The sequence below is a fragment of the Lissotriton helveticus genome, chromosome 5_2, assembly GCF_964261635.1.
Source record: "Lissotriton helveticus chromosome 5_2, aLisHel1.1, whole genome shotgun sequence".
In the NCBI taxonomy this organism is placed as follows: domain Eukaryota; kingdom Metazoa; phylum Chordata; class Amphibia; order Caudata; family Salamandridae; genus Lissotriton; species Lissotriton helveticus.
In genome coordinates, this window is record NC_136066.1 from 7580781 (window position 1) to 7599208 (window position 18428).

The following is an 18428-nucleotide window of genomic DNA, read 5'->3' on the forward strand; positions in this document are numbered from 1 at the left end:
ATTCAGAAGCAATGAAAATCCACCCATTCGGAAGCAATGAACATCCATTCAGAAGCAATGAACACCCATTCAGAAGCAGCAAACACCCATTCAAAAGCAATGAACATCCATGCAGACGCAGCAAACACCCATTCAGAAGCAATGAACATCCATTCAGAAGCAATGAACATCCATGCAGACGCAGCAAACACCCATTCGGAAGCAATGAACACCCATTCAGAAGCAATGAAAATCCATTCAGAAGCAATGAACATCCATTCAGAAGCAGCAAACACCCATTCGGAAGCAATGAAAATCCATTCAGAAGCATTGAACATCCATTCAGAAGCAATGAACACCCAATCAGAAGCAGCAAACACCCATTCAGAAGCAATGAACACCCATTCAGAAGCAGCAAACACCCATTCAGAAGCAATGAACATCCATGCAGACGCAGCAAACACCCATTCAGAAGCAATGAACATCCATTCAGAAGCAATGAACATCCATGCAGACGCAGCAAACACCCATTCAGAAGCAATGAACATCCATTCAGAAGCAATGAACACCCATTCGGAAGCAATGAACACCCATTCAGAAGCAATGAAAATCCATTCAGAAGCAATGAACACCCAATCAGAAGCAGCAAACACCCATTCAGAAGCAATGAACACCCATTCAGAAGCAGCAAACACCCATTCAGAAGCAATGAACATCCATTCAGAAGCAGCAAACACCCATTCGGAAGCAATGAAAATCCATTCAGAAGCATTGAACATCCATTCAGAAGCAATGAACACCCAATCAGAAGCAGCAAACACCCATTCAGAAGCAATGAACACCCATTCAGAAGCAGCAAACACCCATTCAGAAGCAATGAACATCCATTCAGACGCAGCAAACACCCATTCAGAAGCAATGAACATCCATTCAGAAGCAATGAACATTCATTCAGAAGCAATGAACACCCATTCAGAAGCAATGAACACCCATTCAGAAGCAATGAACACCCATGCAGAAGCTACGAACATCCATTCAAAAGCAATGAACCCCGATTCAGAAGCAGCAAACACACACTCACAAGCAGAGAACACCATTCAGAAGCAATGAACCCCCATTCACAAGCAATGAACATCAATTCAGACGCAATGAACATCCATTCAGAACAATGAACATTCATTCAGAAGCAATGAACACCCATTCAGACGCAATGAACATCCATTCAGAAGCTATGAACATACATTCAGAAGCAATGAACACCCCTTCAGAAGCAATGAACACCCATTCAGAAGCATTGAACATCCATTCAGAAGCTATGAACATACATTCAGAAGCAGTGAACCCCCATTTAGAAGCAATCAACATCCATTCAGAAGCAATGAACATCCATTCAGAAGCAGCGAGCATCCATTCAGAAGCAATGAACACCCATTCAGAAGCAATGAACATCCACTCAGAAGCAGCGAACACCCATTCAGAAGCAATGAAAATCCATTCAGAAGCAGTGAACTCCCACTCAGAACCAATGAACATACATTCAAAAGCAGTGAACCCCCATTCAGAAGCAATCAACATCCATTCAGAAGCAATGAACCCCCATTCAGAAGCAGCAAACACCCATTCAGAAGCAATGAACACCCATTCAGAAGCTATGAAAATCCATTCAGAAGCAATGAACATCCATTCAGAAGCAGCAAACACCCATTCAGAAGCAATGAACACCCATTCAGAAGCAATGAACATTCATTCAGAAGCAATGAACATTCATTCAGAAGCAATGAACACACATTCAGAAGCAGCAAACACCCATTCAGAAGCAATGAACACCCATTCAGAAGCAATGAACATTCATTCAGAAGCAATGAACACACATTCAGAAGCAGCAAACACCCATTCAGAAGCAATGAACACCCATTCAGAAGCAGCAAACACCCATTCAGAAGCAATGAACATCCATTCAGACGCAGCAAACACCCATTCAGAAGCAATTAACATCCATTCAGAAGCAATGAACATTCATTCAGAAGCAATGAACACCCATTCAGAAGCAATGAACACCCATTCAGAAGCAATGAACACCCATACAGAAGCTACTAACATCCATTCAGAAGCAATGAACCCCGATTCAGAAGCAGCAAACACACACTCACAAGCAGCGAACACCCATTCAGAAGCAGTAAACACCCATTCACAAGCAATGAACATCCATTCAGACGCAATTAACATCCATTCAGAAGCAATGAACACCCATTCAGAACAATGAACATTCATTCAGAAGCAATGAACACCCATTCAGAAGCAATGAACATCCATTCAGACGCAATGAACATCCATTCAGAAGCTATGAACATTCATTCAGAAGCAATGAACACCCATTCAGAAGCATTGAACATTCATTCAGAAGCAGCAAACACCCATTCAGAAGCAATGAACATCCATTCAGACGCAGCAAACACCCATTCAGAAGCAATGAACATCCATTCAGAAGCAGCAAACACCCATTCAGAAGCAATGAACATCCATTCAGAAGCAATGAACATCCATTCAGACGCAGCAAACACCCATTCAGAAGCAATGAACACCCATTCAGAAGCAATGAACATTCATTCAGAAGCAGCAAACACCCATTCAGAAGCAATGAACATCCATTCAGACGCAGCAAACACCCATTCAGAAGCAATGAACACCCATTCAGAAGCAATGAACATTCATTTCAGAAGCAGCGAACACCCATTCAGAAGCAATGAACATCAATTCAGAAGCAGCAAACACCCACTCAGTAGCAGCTAACACCCATTCAGAAGCAATGAACACCCATTCAGAAGCAATGAACACCCATTCAGAAGCAATGAACATCCATTCAGAAGCAATGAACACCCATTCAGAAGCTATGAAAATCCATTCAGAAGCAATGAACATCCATTCAGACGCAATGAACATCCATTCAGAAGCAATGAACACCCACTCAGAAGCAGCGAACACCCATTCAGAAGCTATGAAAATCGATTCAGAAGCAATGAACATCCATTCAGAAGCAATGAACACCCATTCAGAAGCAATGAACATCCATTCAGAAGCAATGAACACCCATTCAGAAGCTATGAAAATCCATTCAGAAGCAATGAACATCCATTCAGACGCAATGAACATCCATTCAGAAGCAATGAACACCCACTCAGTAGCAGCGAACACCCATTCAGAAGCAATGAACACCCATTCAGAAGCAATGAACATCCATTCAGAAGCAATGAACACCCATTCAGAAGCAGCGAACACCCACTCAGAAGCAATGAACATTCATTCAGACGCAATGAACATCCATTCAGAAGCAATGAACACCCACTCAGAAGCAGCGAACACCCACTCAGAAGCAATGAACATTCATTCAGAAGCAATGAACACCCATTCAGAACAATGAACATTCATTAAGAAGCAATGAACACCCATTCAGAAGCAATGAACATCCATTCAGACGCAATGAACACCCATTCAGAAGCTTTGAACATTCATTCAGAAGCAATGAACATCCATTCAGAAGCAATTAACATTCATTCAGAAGCAGCAAACAACCCTTCAGAAGCAATGAACACCCATTCAGAAGCAATGGACATTCATTCAGAAGCATTGAACATTCATTCAGAAGCAGTGAACATTCATTCAGAAGCAATGAACATTCATTCAGAAGCAATGAACATTCATTCAGAAGCAATGAACACCCATTCAGAAGCAATGAACATCCACTCAGAAGCAGTGAACACCTGTTCAGAAGCAATGAACACCCATTCAGAAGCAGTGAACAACCATTCAGAAGCAATGAACACCCATTCAGAAAAGTAGCTCTCTGAGCAAATGATACTTCGTGTAATCTCTGCAAAATGAACCTCCAGAGAAGCCAAAAGTTCATTCGTTGCAGCTGTTCTCCAGATTGACGTCCTGCCCTGCACAGGAAAGAAAAGAATTGCTGCATGCATGTAAACTAAATGCTTTTATTTAAAAAACCAAAACAAAAAAGCATGCTGCATGAACATGTTATAAAAAAGAATACATGAAAATAGCATTTTTATTGAAACAGCTTCTCCAATATCTAGATAAATCATACTGTGTCTGTTCACTCATACATGCCATATATTTAGGTTTTCCTGTTTTCATTTTCTTTTTTTGGTAAATTCTGGGTGGGTTTTTTCGTGTTTTCAAGTGATTTCAATACCTTAAAAAACAGTGGTTATCAGTGGTTACACATTTTCGCACCATTAAAATCTATAGAAACAGTGTTTTTCCGGTGTTCATGGAATGTTTTGCTTTTAATATTGCTTGCTTTCTGCACTGACAGCGCATGGTTTATAGAGAGTGTACATATACTGTATACGAGGTCCAAATAGATTTTTGAAAATTAATTCTATTATAGTACACCATACATAGGCTTTCCTGTTTTCAGTTTCTATTTTGGGTAAATTCTGGTGGTGTTTTGTCAGTGTTTTCCAGTGATTTCAATACCTGAAAAAAACAGTGCTTTTCAGTGATTTCTAATTTTCGCGCCATAAAAAACAACTGAAACGGTGTTTTTCCGGTGTTTATGAAACACTTTGCTTTTATTATTGCTGGCTTTCTTCATTGATGCATGGCATATAGACAGTGCATGTACGTGTATATGAAGTCCAAATACATTTTCACAAGTCAAATTTATTGTAGTACACCATACAATATTTCTTCAGAGATTCTTTAGTCATCCGTGCTCTCTCTTTCCTTCCCATGTACACTTTTATTTGTGAAAATGCCCTCTCAACATTGGCACTTGAGACTGGCAACGCCAAAACAGCCAGTACACAACGTGCGAACTCTGGCCACTGACGTAGCTTCCCATGCCAGTACTGGTGCACCTCAAAGTTGACATTCTCTGGGGCAGGTTCTGCGACATATACGTTGAACTGGGTGCATATGCCCTCAGAGGTATTAAAGCGGTCAAAAATGAAGCTGTACTTTGAAAAGTCCGGAGAAAATTCCCCTTTACGGAATGGATCTAGCACTTGTGCAGCGTACCAAAGTGAGGCTTCATTGACTTCAAACGCCATGGTTGGTGAAGGGACATTTCTATGCATCATAGCTAGCCATTTCTCATGCATGGTAAAATAAAATTTCCTGAATTGGTCTTCAACACTTCTTTGCTTCCCAAGTGGCAAGCATTCTAACAGGGAACATGTTGCCGTGCCAAAGTCACTAAAAGTGTCGTCTAGCCTACTCTCGAGGAGATGTTTGACATCAACACCAATTATACTGAACACTTGGTAGACAAGGGAGTTTTCTGACTCTAGTTTTTTTATTATGTCCACTACAGCAGTCATGTTTTCCTGTAAAAATATAAGGATGCAGTACAGTGTACTTTTCTTGACATCACTATCAATATGCACCCGAAGATCCTCACATTTCTTGCCTTTTGCATTATCACTAAGCAAAAATTCAGTAAGGGGTCGCCACATAGATAATATTGCATTCACGGCCTCTAGTACTGAGAACCACCTACTAAATGACACAGTTGGGATGACTCTTTCTTTGCTGCCACACAAAACACAAAATGAGAAATATTTGCGTTTGAGTTCCCGCGCATAACGAAACAGTGCACCTGAATGTACTACAAAATCAATAGCATTCTTCATCCGCTCAGAAGATTGTAATGCTGCTTTCAGCATACCATCTAGCAAGTGGCAAGGATCTCTCACAGGGAAACACTTCAGCTCAGGTATTGCTTTTGACAGGTCATCACATAACTTTTTCATATACGTAGCTGAATCGCTGCAAATACAAACAATATCTCCCCATTCTTTGCTAAACTTGGTAAGAACTCTCTGCAGCAGCATTCCAAGTGACACTGCATTGCATGTTTCCAGTACATCCAGATCTGCCATGATGGTACGTCTGTGCCATCCATTTTTTGCATCACAAAATGTAATTAGCACTGCCACTGCTGGGTCGCCACGCATCTCTGGGGTTTCATCAATGGTAACAGAGATCTTAACATCACCTTGCAGTAACTCTGAAATATGTTCAATATCTGCAAGGAACACCTCTGGTAGGTATTTCTCATACATTTGTGTTGGTTTTGGTAATGTTTTGAATGCTGGTGCACGCTTGCGGAATAGATTCCCAATCGGTCCATCAGCTTGGTGTAAGCTGGTTCCAGATTGCACTAGGGCACGTACAAATTCATGTGCCACATCCTTTTCTTCCTCACGTTTTCTTTTGAAGCGGGCCATTCTCTTGTCTGTCTTCACCCCCTGCACTCTGTGTTGCACTAAACAATGTCAGAAGAGGTTGTATCGCAAATGGTGCTCATGTAAAGCGCTCTGATGCCTCCGGGTTTTGTGTGCGCTATATAAAACCCTCCCCTCTGTGATTAGCAGTGCCACTGGAAAGGAGGCGTGAGACATACACAGTACTGGGCAGGAGCACTGTCGAAGACTCATGGGTGGGAGGAGACTTTCTGCACCCCACAGTTGGATAAGAGACCTGTTGGAGCGCGAGGGTGGGGGGGGGCTGCGGGCAGTGGGAGCAAGGCTGCCATGGACCCCAATGCGAGTAGAGGAAATAGAAGTCCAGAGTGCCCACTTGGATATCAAAAGACTGTTCTGAGCAAGTTTTTTTTTTTACTGCAAGGACATGGCACTGAAATAAAAATAACAATGACGCCTCTACATATAGTTGCCAAGTCCCTGCAACAAACACTCGCTGGTGTGGTGCTGGTGACTGCTGCATCGGCGGGTGGGTTGTTATGCTCAGCACGGGGTGAGAGGGGCGGCAGGGCCCTGCTGAACCCATCAAATAACACATTTAAAATAAGGAGGTGAGCCTGCAGAGGCGCTGTAATTTACACCGAGGCACGTTTTAACTGTGCAAAATTGACTGTCTGGTGGCGCTAAGCTCCCCATTCTAAGAAGGGGTGAAAAACAAGAAAGCCTCAACAAGTAAAATGGTCTTGTACAGACCCGTGAAGTACTCGGGTGCGGCTGCAGTTAAACAGACGCCAAAACACATTAGCTCCTCTCCCCCCCACGTGAGTCAGGCAGGGGGCCTGGTGTTTCTCTGGCCCTTTGGCCTTTCACACCTCGGCTCCCCATTCTCTTGTCTGCCTTCGCCCCCTGCACTCTGGCGCTCATGTAAAGCGCTCTGATACCTCTGCGTTTTGTGTCCCCGCATGCCAGCAATCATACCCCTTAATGCGAGTGCAAATGCACAAAGAAATAAAAATAACAATGACGCCTCTAGCCCTCTACACATGCCAAGTCCCTGCAACAAACACTCGCTGGTGTGGCGCTGGTGACTGCTGCATCGGCGCGTGGGTTGTTATGCTCAACACGGGGTGAGAGGGGCGGCAGGGCCCTGCTGAACCCATCAAATAACACATTTAAAATGAGGAGGTGAGCCTGCAGAGGCGGCGCTGTAATTTACACCGAGGCACGTTTTAACAAAAGGCCAACCCTGTCCTCCCTCCGCTATTCTGCCCCTGCTTGTAAGGTACAGGGGGCATCAAAGCTGACGATTCTGTAGCAATTTTAAAGTGCGACAAAACACACACTTTCACTTACCAGCTGGGCCTTAGAGCACTTGCAGTACTGGCGGTCGTCCTCTGGTCGTCTTCTTGTCGTCGTGCGGGACTGGAATGTGCTGCGGTGTGCTTCGGTGTGTGGGGCCAGACAAAGTGCGGACAGCATTTTCAGGACCTGGCCCCACCCACCAACCTTGCCAACCAATGTGTCTCCCCGAATTTAATGGGGGTGACACACATGCCAAACTGCTTTGTTCTTGGCCTAAATTGGAGCTTTTCTTCGAATGCTTTGGCTCCATCAAGTGGCCAAGTGGTGCAATAACAATGAAAATCGGTGACACTCGGGTTAAACCTTGTCAGCTGATTTTCACACCGGTAGTGTATTGTCGGGCAGATTTGGTTTTAACCGAATTCCGGACTGCCTAACCATACAATAATACTTCTTCAGTGAGTCTGTGGTCATGTACGCTCGCTCTTTCCTTCCCATGCAAACTTCTGTGAAAAGGCCCTCTCAACATTGGCACTTGAGACGGGCAACACCAAAAGAGCCGGTACACAATTTGTTAACTCTGGCCACTGACATAGCTTTCCATGGCAATGCTGGTTCACTTGAAGAATGCGATTCTCAGGGCGGGTTCTGCAATATTTGCGCTGATCTGGGCGCTTATGCCGAGTTATTGAAGCGGTCAAAAATGAAGCAGCACTTTTGAAACTACGGAAGAAATTCACCTTTACGGAAGGGATCTAGAACAGAGTACCACAGTGAGGTTTAGTTGACTTCAAATGCCATTGCTGGTGAAGGGACACTTCTATGCATCATTGCAAGCTATTTCTCATGCATTGTAAAATAAAAGTTCCTGAATTGCTCTTCTCCATTGCTTTGTTTTCCAAGTGGCAAGCACTCTAACATGGAACATGTCGCAGTGCCAAAGTCACTAAAGGTGTTGCCCAGCCTACTCTCAAGGAGATGTTTCCCATCTACACCAATTATGCTGAACACTTGGCAGACAAGGGTGTTTTCAGACTTTTTTTTATTATGCCCTCTACAGCAGTTATGTTTTCCTGTAAAAATCGAAGAATGCAGTAGAGTGTACTTTTTTTCACATCACTATCAATATGTGCCCAAAGATCCTCACATTTCTTGCCTTTGGGATCATCACTCAGCAAAGATTCTGTAAACGGTCGCCACATGGATAATACAGCATTCATCACCCCTTGAACTGAGACCATCAGCTAAGGGACACGGTTGGGATGACTCTTTCTTTTGATGCCACACAAAGCACAAAATGATAAATATTTGCGTTTTAGTTCCTGTGCATAAGAAAACAGTGCACCAGAATGGACTAAAACGTCAATAGCATTCCTCATTAACTCTCAAGCTTGTAAAGATGCTTTCAGCATACTATCTAACAAGTGGCAAGGATCATTTACAGGGATGCACTTCAGCTCGGGTATCAATTTTGACAGGTCATCACACAACTTTTTCATATACGTAGCTGAATCACTGCAAATACAAACAATATCACTCCAATCTTTGTTGAACTTGGAAAGAACCTTTTTTTCAAAGCATTCCAAGTGGCACTGCGCTCAATGCTTTCCAAAAGTCTGGTGTCATGTTTTCATCACTATCCCAGATGCTTGGTGATAGCGCTCTTTTCACATATACCTGTCACTATGCCTTGCATTGAATGTTTAAAGCCTGAGGTGTTGGCAATTCACCTACTATCAATACTGACTCCCTAGCAACTTTGGGCTGATGTATTAAGGGTTTTTACCCATTCTCTGTGGGTAAATGTGATGATACATATTAGTAATGATCCTTATGAAACCCGCCATTTTACCTATCAGTGAAAGAATCAAACGCAGCCAAAATATCAAATATGATTTTGATATTTCCTGATTCTCTACAGTTTATAAAATAATTAAACAAGACCTAAATCATGCTTCTAAACCCTGCATCTTTAGACCAAAGACCACAAAACTGAAAAAAAACAAAAGTAAGAAGAAACAATATTTTAGTGGCATCCTTAAACAACAAAACTCAAGCAGAATAATGTTAGCCCAGACTTTCTTACTGCTAGCTTGTATAACAAAGTTACATTGTATTGGCCCATTCAGGAAGGGAAAAAATGACTCTTTCACTCCCATTTGCCTTTCTTTGAATGACATTTACATTGTGGTTGTGCAGGTGTTTTCATAGTGTTTATATGTTTTCACTGGTGAGTGTTGTTTCTCTTTCAGTAGGGTTTTTATCAGTTATTATAGGTTTAAACCTAAAACCTGACAGCCTAAATATATTGTAATCTTATAACTAAATTATCTGAAAACATCAGAATTTCACTGAGTGGTCTGATCAATTTTATTATCAAAAAAGAATCTAAAATACCTCACAATCCTGGAATTGCTGTGCGTACGGCACCCCAACCAAAGGCTGAGGTGAGGTAGGAAGCTGTGGTGTTTGAGGTCCAGGCGGAGTCCTGATGAAGCCGTAGCGTGGTGCTGGTACTGTCATCCTTGTGGTTCTGGTGGAGACCTGATGAAGGCCTGGCAGAGTCATGATGGACTTCTTTGGGCCCTGAAGGGCCCTGGTTGGGCTATCATTGTGGTTCTGGCAGAGTCTATAGAGTCCTGATGAAGGCCAGGCAGAGGTATGATGGCCCGCCTTGGGCCCATGAAGGGGTCCTGGCAGACCCAGGTGGTTGGGCCATCCGTGGTTTCAGCAGAGTCCTGGCGGAGACGTGATGGGGCCGCAGACAGTGAACCCCGGCTCCAGATGTCCATTCACAATTCTTGGGTGGACTTGGACATGACACAAGAATTGCGTTTGGACAATCAGGAGCAGGAGCTCTTCACTGGTGAGAAGGTGCCAAAGTTATCCTGATCCCAAAAGTAATGCCAGTGTCTGAACCATATACCCACAACATATTCCCCAAATATTATAATTAAGAAACACAATGCAGAGAAGGTGGAAGATGGGTCCCACCGCCCCAATTTCGGGCATATGCGGCTTTTAATCCTATTTTGCCTGCAGCTGTGCATTTCTGAACCCCTGTCTTTCTTATAATATGTGGCCCCTACCCTCCAAATCTGGGGCCCTGCAACTCGGAGTTCCTCCAGGGGTGGGTGTCTACCGGCTGCTCTCTAGGGTCTCACCAGGAGACATGAAGCTCTTGGGGATAAGTAGCACTGACCCCCTCTCCCCGCCTTCTGTTATGGGTAGGGTGACACCTCACTCCAGGTCATCACGGGCACCATCTCCAGCACTAATCTTTTTCCCCACAAATCTTTGTTTGCAGGTGTGTTGCTTACATTAGGTCAACGGTAGCAAGACCAGACTGCACCAGTCGGAATGCAGTAAGTTATCCCACAAAAGTGCAGATCAGGAGGCGGTGTCCATGATGTGGCGGTGGTGGTGGTCTTCCTAGAGCTGTGGCCCTGCTGTAGTGACTCTACATTGTCATTAAAGTTCAGGAACCTGCTGCTCCCTTCAGGCCCTGGAGTCCTAGTGCCGCTCCTAGTGAAACCTCGATACATATATGTCACCCTCCACCCTACACTTCTGACACCGTCGCTGCTCTGGGGGCACTCAGCACTGTCCCACTCCTGCGCCCTATTCTCTAACAAGGGGTCCAACCTCTCAAATGGCTCCACAACCCGCTTTTAGCCCAGGACGGTAAACCTCTGACCGTTTCCAGTAATCTTTGCTTTCTACACCAAGGAATGCTCTCCAGGGGCTGATCTCCAGGGGCTGCGCTCTAGGGTCTGCTCTCCAGGGTCTGCTCTGTAGGGACTGCTAAGGGCTTCTCTAGTGTCTGCTCTCTGCAGGCTGCTAAGGACTGCTCTCCAGGGGCTGCTCTCTGCAGACTACTCCAGGGTCTGCTCTCTAGGGGCTGCTCTCTAGGGGCTGCTCTCTCTAGGGTCTGCTCTCTAGGGTCTGATCTCTAGGGGCTGCTCTCTGGTGCTGTTCTCTAGGGGCTGCTCACCTGGGGCTGCTCTATAGGGGCTGCTCTCCAGGGTCTGCTCTCTAGGGTCTGCTCTCTAGGGTCTGATCTCTAGGGGCTGCTCTCTAGGGTCTGCTCTCTAGGGTCTGCTCTCTCTAGGGTCTGCTCTCTAGGTTCTGCTCTCTAGGGGCTGCTCTCTGGTGCTGCTCTCTAGGGTCTGCTCTCTAGGTTCTGATCTCCAGGGGCTGCTCTCTGGTGCTGCTCTCCAGGGGCTGCTCTCTGGTGCTGCTCTCTAGGGTGTGCTCTCTAGGGTCTGCTCTCTAGGGGCTGCTCTCTGGTGCTGTTCTCTAGGGGCTGCTCACCTGGGGCTGCTCTCTAGGGGCTGCTCTCTAGGGGCTGCTCACCTGGGGCTGCTCTATAGGGGCTGCTCTCTAGGGGCTGCGCTCCAGGTGCTGCTCTCTAGGGGCAGCTCTCTAGGGTCTGCTCTCCAGGGTCTGCTCTCTAGGGGCTGCGCTCCAGGGGCTGCTCTCCAGGGGCTGCTCTCTAGGGTCTGCTCTCTAGGGTCTGCTCTCTCTAGGGTCTGCTCTCTAGGGTCTGCTTTCTCTAGGGTGTGCTCTCCAGGGGCTGCTCTCCAGGGGCTGCTCTCCAGGGGCTGCTCTCCAGGGTCTGCTCTCTAGGGGCTGCGCTCTAGGGTCTGCTCTCCAGGTGCTGCTCTTTAGGGTCTGCTCTCTAGGGTCTGCTCTCTCTAGGGTCTGCTCTCTAGGGTCTGCTCTCTGGTGCTGCTCTCTAGGGTCTGCTCTCTAGGGTCTGCTCTCTAGGGTCTGCTCTCTAGGGTCTGCTCTCCAGGGGCTGCTCTCCAGGGGCTGCTCTCTAGGGGCTGCTCTCTAGGTTGTGCTCATTAGGGGCTGCCCTCCAGGGTCTGCTCTCTAGGGTCTGCTCATTAGGGGCTGCCCTCCAGGGTCTGCTCTCTAGGGTCTGCTCTCTAGGGGCTGCTCTCCAGGGGCTGCTCTCCAGGGGCTGCTCTCCAGGGGCTGCTCTCCAGGGTCTGCTCTCTAGGGTCTGCTCTCTAGGGTCTGCTCTCCAGGGGCTGCTCTCCAGGGGCTGCTCTCTAGGGTCTGCTCTCTAGGGTCTGCTCTCTAGGGTCTGCTCTCTAGGGTCTGCTCTCCAGGGGCTGCTCTCCAGGGGCTGCTCTCTAGGGGCTGCTCTCTAGGTTCTGCTCATTAGGGGCTGCCCTCCAGGGTCTGCTCTCTAGGATCTGCTCATTAGGGGCTGCCCTCCAGGGTCTGCTCTCTAGGGTCTGCTCTCTAGGGGCTGCTCTCTAGGGTCTGCTCTCTAGGGTCTGCTCTCCAGGGGCTGCTCTCCAGGGGCTGCTCTCTAGGGGCTGCTCTCTAGGTTCTGCTCATTAGGGGCTGCCCTCCAGGGTCTGCTCTCTAGGGTCTGCTCATTAGGGGCTGCCCTCCAGGGTCTGCTCTCTAGGGTCTGCTCTCTAGGGGCTGCTCTCTAGGGGCTGCGCTCCAGGGGCTGCTCTCCAGGGGCTGCTCTCCAGGGGCTGCTCTCCAGGGGCTGCTCTCTAGGGGCTGCTCTCTAGGGGCTGCTCTCTAGGGGCTGCTCTCTCTAGGGGCTGCTCTCTGCAGACTCTACTCCAGGGGCTGCTCTCCTGGGGCTGCTCTCTAGGGGCTGCTCTCTACAGACTCTACTCCAGGGGCTGCTCTCTAGGGGCTGCTCTCTCTAGGGGCTGCTCTCTACAGACTCTACTCCAGAGGCTGCTCTCTAGGGTCTGCTCTCTAGGGGCTGCTCTCTACAGACTCTACTCCAGGGGCTGCTCTCCAGGGGCTGCTCTCTAGGGTCTGCTCTCTAGGGTCTGCTCTCTAGGGTCTGCTCTCTAGGGTCTGCTCTCCAGGGGCTGCGCTCTAGGGTCTGCTCTCTAGGGGCTGCTCTCTAGGGGCTGCTCTCTAGGGGCTGCTCTCTAGGGGCTGCTCTCTCTAGGGGCTGCTCTCTACAGACTCTACTCCAGGGTCTGCTCTCTAGGGGCTGCTCTCTAGGGGCTGCTCTCTCTAGGGGCTGCTCTCTGCAGACTCTACTCCAGGGGCTGCTCTCTAGGGGCTGCGCTCTAGGGTCTACTCTCTAGGGTCTGCTCTCTAGGGTCTGCTCTCAGCAGACTCTACTCCAGGGGCTGCTCTCTAGGGGCTGCTCTCTAGGGGCTGCGCTCTAGGGTCTACTCTCTAGGGTCTGCTCTCTAGGGTCTGCTCTCTAGGGTCTGCTCTCTGCAGACTCTACTCCAGGGGCTGCTCTCTAGGGGCTGCTCTCCAGGGGCTGCTCTATAGGGGCTGCACTCTAGGGTCTGCTCTCTAGGGTCTGCTCTCTAGGGTCTGCTCTCCAGGGGCTGCTCTCCAGGGGCTGCTCTCTAGGGGCTGCTCTCTAGGGGTCTGCTCTCTAGGGTCTGATCTCCAGGGGCTGCTCTCTAGGGGCTGCTCTCTCTAGGGGCTACTCTCTAGGGGCTGCTCTCTAGGGGCTGCTCTCTAGGGGCTGCTCTCTAGGGGCTGCTCTCTAGGGTCTGCTCTCTAAGGTCTGCTCTCCAGGGGCTGCGCTCTAGGGTCTGCTCTCTAGGGGCTGCTCTCTAGGGTCTGCTCTCTAAGGGCTGCTCTCTAGGGTCTGCTGACTAGGGCTGCTCTCTAGGGCTGCTCTCTAGGGACTGCTCACTAGGGTCTGCTCTACAGGGGCTGCTCTCTAGGGTCTGCTCTCTTGGGGCTGCTCTCTAGGGGCTGCTCTCTAGGGGCTGCTCTCCAGGGGCTGCTCTATAGGGGCTGCGCTCTAGGGTCTGCTCTCTAGGGTCTGCTCTCTAGGGGCTGCTCTCTGCAGACTCTACTCCAGGGGCTGCTCTCCAGGTGCTGCTCTCTAGGGGCTGCGCTCTAGGGTCTGCTCTCTAGGGTCTGCTCTCTAGGGGCTGCTCTCCAGGGTCTGCTCTCCAGGGGCTGCGCTCTAGGGTCTGCTCTCCAGGGGCTGCCCTCCAGGGTCTGCTCTCTAGGGTCTGCTCTCTAGGTGCTGCTCTCCAGGGGCTGCTCTCCAGGGGCTGCTCTCCAGGGGCTGCTCTCCAGGGTCTGCTCTCCAGGGGCTGCGCTCTAGGGTCTGCTCTCCAGGTGCTGCTCTTTAGGGTCTGCTCTCTAGGGTCTGCTCTTTCTAGGGTCGGCTCTCTAGGGTCTGCTCTCTGGTGCTGCTCTCTAGGGTCTGCTCTCCAGGGTCTGCTCTCCAGGGGCTGCTCTCCAGGGGCTGCTCTCCAGGGGCTGCTCTCTAGGGGCTGCTCTCCAGGGGCTGCTCTCTAGGGTCTGCTCTCTAGGTGCTGCTCTCTAGGGACTGCTCTCTAGGGTCTGCTCTCTAGGTGCTGGTCTTTAGGGTCTGCTCTCTAGGGTCTGCTCTCTCTAGGGTCTGCTCTCTAGGGTCTGCTCTCTGGTGCTGCTCTCTAGGCGCTGCTCTCTAGGGGCTGCTCTCTAGGGTCTGCTCTCTAGGTGCTGCTCTTTAGGGTCTGCTCTCTAGGGTCTGTTCTCTCTAGGGTCTGCTCTCTAGGGTCTGCTCTCTGGTGCTGCTCTCTAGGGTCTGCTCTCTAGGGTCTGCTCTCTAGGGTCTGCTCTCTAGGGTCTGCTCTCCAGGGGCTGCTCTCCAGGGGCTGCTCTCTAGGGGCTGCTCTCTAGGTTCTGCTCATTAGGGGCTGCCCTCCAGGGTCTGCTCTCTAGGGTCTGCTCATTAGGGGCTGCCCTCCAGGGTCTGCTCTCTAGGGGCTGCTCTCTAGGGGCTGCTCTCTAGGGTCTGCTCTCTAGGGTCTGCTCTCCAGGGGCTGCTCTCCAGGGGCTGCTCTCCAGGGGCTGCTCTCTAGGTTCTGCTCATTAGGGGCTGCCCTCCAGGGTCTGCTCTCTAGGGTCTGCTCATTAGGGGCTGCCCTCCAGGGTCTGCTCTCTAGGGTCTGCTCTCTAGGGGCTGCTCTCTAGGGGCTGCGCTCCAGGGGCTGCTCTCCAGGGGCTGCTCTCCAGGGGCTGCTCTCCAGGGGCTGCTCTCTAGGGGCTGCTCTCTAGGCGCTGCTCTCTAGGGGCTGCTCTCTCTAGGGGCTGCTCTCTGCAGATTCTACTCCAGGGGCTGCTCTCCAGGGGCTGCTCTCTAGGGGCTGCTCTCTACAGACTCTACTCCAGGGGCTGCTCTCTAGGGGCTGCTCTCTCTAGGGGCTGCTCTCTACAGACTCTACTCCAGAGGCTGCTCTCTAGGGTCTGCTCTCTAGGGGCTGCTCTCTACAGACTCTATTACAGGGGCTGCTCTCCAGGGGCTGCTCTCTAGGGTCTGCTCTCTAGGGTCTGCTCTCTAGGGTCTGCTCTCTAGGGTCTGCTCTCCAGGGGCTGCGCTCTAGGGTCTGCTCTCTAGGGGCTGCTCTCTAGGGGCTGCTCTCTAGGGGCTGCTCTCTAGGGGCTGCTCTCTCTAGGGGCTGCTCTCTACAGACTCTACTCCAGGGTCTGCTCTCTAGGGGCTGCTCTCTAGGGGCTGCTCTCTCTAGGGGCTGCTCTCTGCAGACTCTACTCCAGGGGCTGCTCTCTAGGGGCTGCTCTCTAGGGGCTGCGCTCTAGGGTCTACTCTCTAGGGTCTGCTCTCTAGGGTCTGCTCTCTGCAGACTCTACTCCAGGGGCTGCTCTCTAGGGGCTGCTCTCTAGGGGCTGCGCTCTAGGGTCTACTCTCTAGGGTCTGCTCTCTAGGGTCTGCTCTCTAGGGTCTGCTCTCTGCAGACTCAACTCCAGGGGCTGCTCTCTAGGGGCTGCTCTCCAGGGGCTGCTCTATAGGGGTTGCACTCTAGGGTCTGCTCTCTAGGGTCTGCTCTCTAGGGTCTGCTCTCCAGGGGCTGCTCTCCAGGGGCTGCTCTCTAGGGGCTGCTCTCTAGGGGTCTGCTCTCTAGGGTCTGATCTCCAGGGGCTGCTCTCTAGGGGCTGCTCTCTCTAGGGACTACTCTCTAGGGTCTGCTCTCTAGGGGCTGCTCTCTAGGGGCTGCTCTCTAGGGGCTGCTCTCTAGGGTCTGCTCTCTAGGGTCTGCTCTCCAGGGGCTGCGCTCTAGGGTCTGCTCTCTAGGGGCTGCTCTCTAGGGTCTGCTCTCTAGGGGCTGCTCTCTAGGGTCTGCTGACTAGGGCTGCTCTCTAGGGCTGCTCTCTAGGGACTGCTCACTAGGGTCTGCTCTACAGGGGCTGCTCTCTAGGGTCTGCTCTCTTGGGGCTGCTCTCTAGGGGCTGCTCTCTAGGGGCTGCTCTCCAGGGGCTGCTCTCTAGGGTCTGCTCTCTAGGGGCTGCTCTCTGCAGACTCTACTCCAGGGGCTGCTCTCCAGGTGCTGCTCTCTAGGGGCTGCGCTCTAGGGTCTGCTCTCTAGGGTCTGCTCTCTAGGGGCTGCTCTCCAGGGTCTGCTCTCCAGGGTCTGCTCTCTAGGGTCTGCTCTCCAGGGGCTGCTCTCCAGGGGCTGCTCTCTAGGGGCTGCTCTCCAGGGGCTGCTCTCTAGGGTCTGCTCTCTAGGTGCTGCTCTCTAGGGACTGCTCTCTAGGGTCTGCTCTCTAGGTGCTGCTCTTTAGGGTCTGCTCTCTAGGGTCTGCTCTCTCTAGGGTCTGCTCTCTAGGGTCTGCTCTCTGGTGCTGCTCTCTAGGCGCTGCTCTCTAGGGGCTGCTCTCTAGGGTCTGCTCTCTAGGTGCTGCTCTTTAGGGTCTGCTCTCTAGGGTCTGCTCTCTCTAGGGTCTGCTCTCTAGGGTCTGCTCTCAGGTGCTGCTCTCTAGGGTCTGCTCTCTAGGGTCTGCTCTCTAGGGTCTGCTCTCTAGGGTCTGCTCTCTAGGGTCTGCTCTCCAGGGGCTGCTCTCCAGGGGCTGCTCTCTAGGGGCTGCACTCTAGGTTCTGCTCATTAGGGGCTGCCCTCCAGGGTCTGCTCTCTAGGGTCTGCTTATTAGGGTCTGCTCTCTAGGGTCTGCTCTCTAGGGTCTGCTCTCTAGGGGCTGCTCTCTAGGGGCTGCTCTCCAGGGGCTGCTCTCCAGGGGCTGCTCTCCAGGGGCTGCTCTCCAGGGGCTGCTCTCTAGGGGCTGCTCTCTAGGGGCTGCTCTCTCTAGGGGCTGCTCTCTGCAGACTCTACTCCAGGGGCTGCTCTCCAGGGGCTGCTCTCTAGGGGCTGCTCTCTACAGACTCTATTCCAGGGGCTGCTCTCTAGGGGCTGCTCTCTCTAGGGGCTGCTCTCTACAGACTCTACTCCAGGGGCTGCTCTCTAGGGTCTGCTCTCTAGGGGCTGCTCTCTACAGACTCTACTCCAGGGGCTGCTCTCCAGGGGCTGCTCTCTAGGGTCTGCTCTCTAGGGTCTGCTCTCTAGGGTCTGCTCTCTGCAGACTCTACTCCAGGGGCTGCTCTCTAGGGTCTGCTCTCTAGGGTCTGCTCTCTAGGGTCTGCTCTCTAGGGGCTGTTCTCTAGGGTCTGCTCTCTAGGGTCTGCTCTCTAGGGTCTGCTCTCCAGGGGCTGCGCTCTAGGGTCTGCTCTCCAGGGGCTGCTCTCTAGGGGCTGCTCTCTCTAGGGGCTGCTCTCTACAGACTCTACTCCAGGGTCTGCTCTCTAGGGGCTGCTCTCTAGGGGCTGCTCTCTCTAGGGGCTACTCTCTAGGGTCTGCTCTCTAGGGGATGCTCTCTAGGGGCTGCTCTCTAGGGGCTGCTCTCTAGGGGCTGCTCTCTAGGGGCTGCTCTCTAGGGTCTGCTCTCTAGGGTCTGCTCTCCAGGGGCTGCTCTCCAGGGGCTGCTCTCTAGGGGCTGCTCTCTAGGGACTGCTCTTCAGGTGCTGCTCTCTAGGGACTACTCTCCAGGGGCTGCTCTCTAGGGGCTGCTCTCTGCAGACTCTACTCCAGGGTCTGCTCTCTAGGGGCTGCTCTCTAGGGGCTGCTCTCTCTAGGGGCTACTCTCTAGGGTCTGCTCTCTAGGGGATGCTCTCTAGGG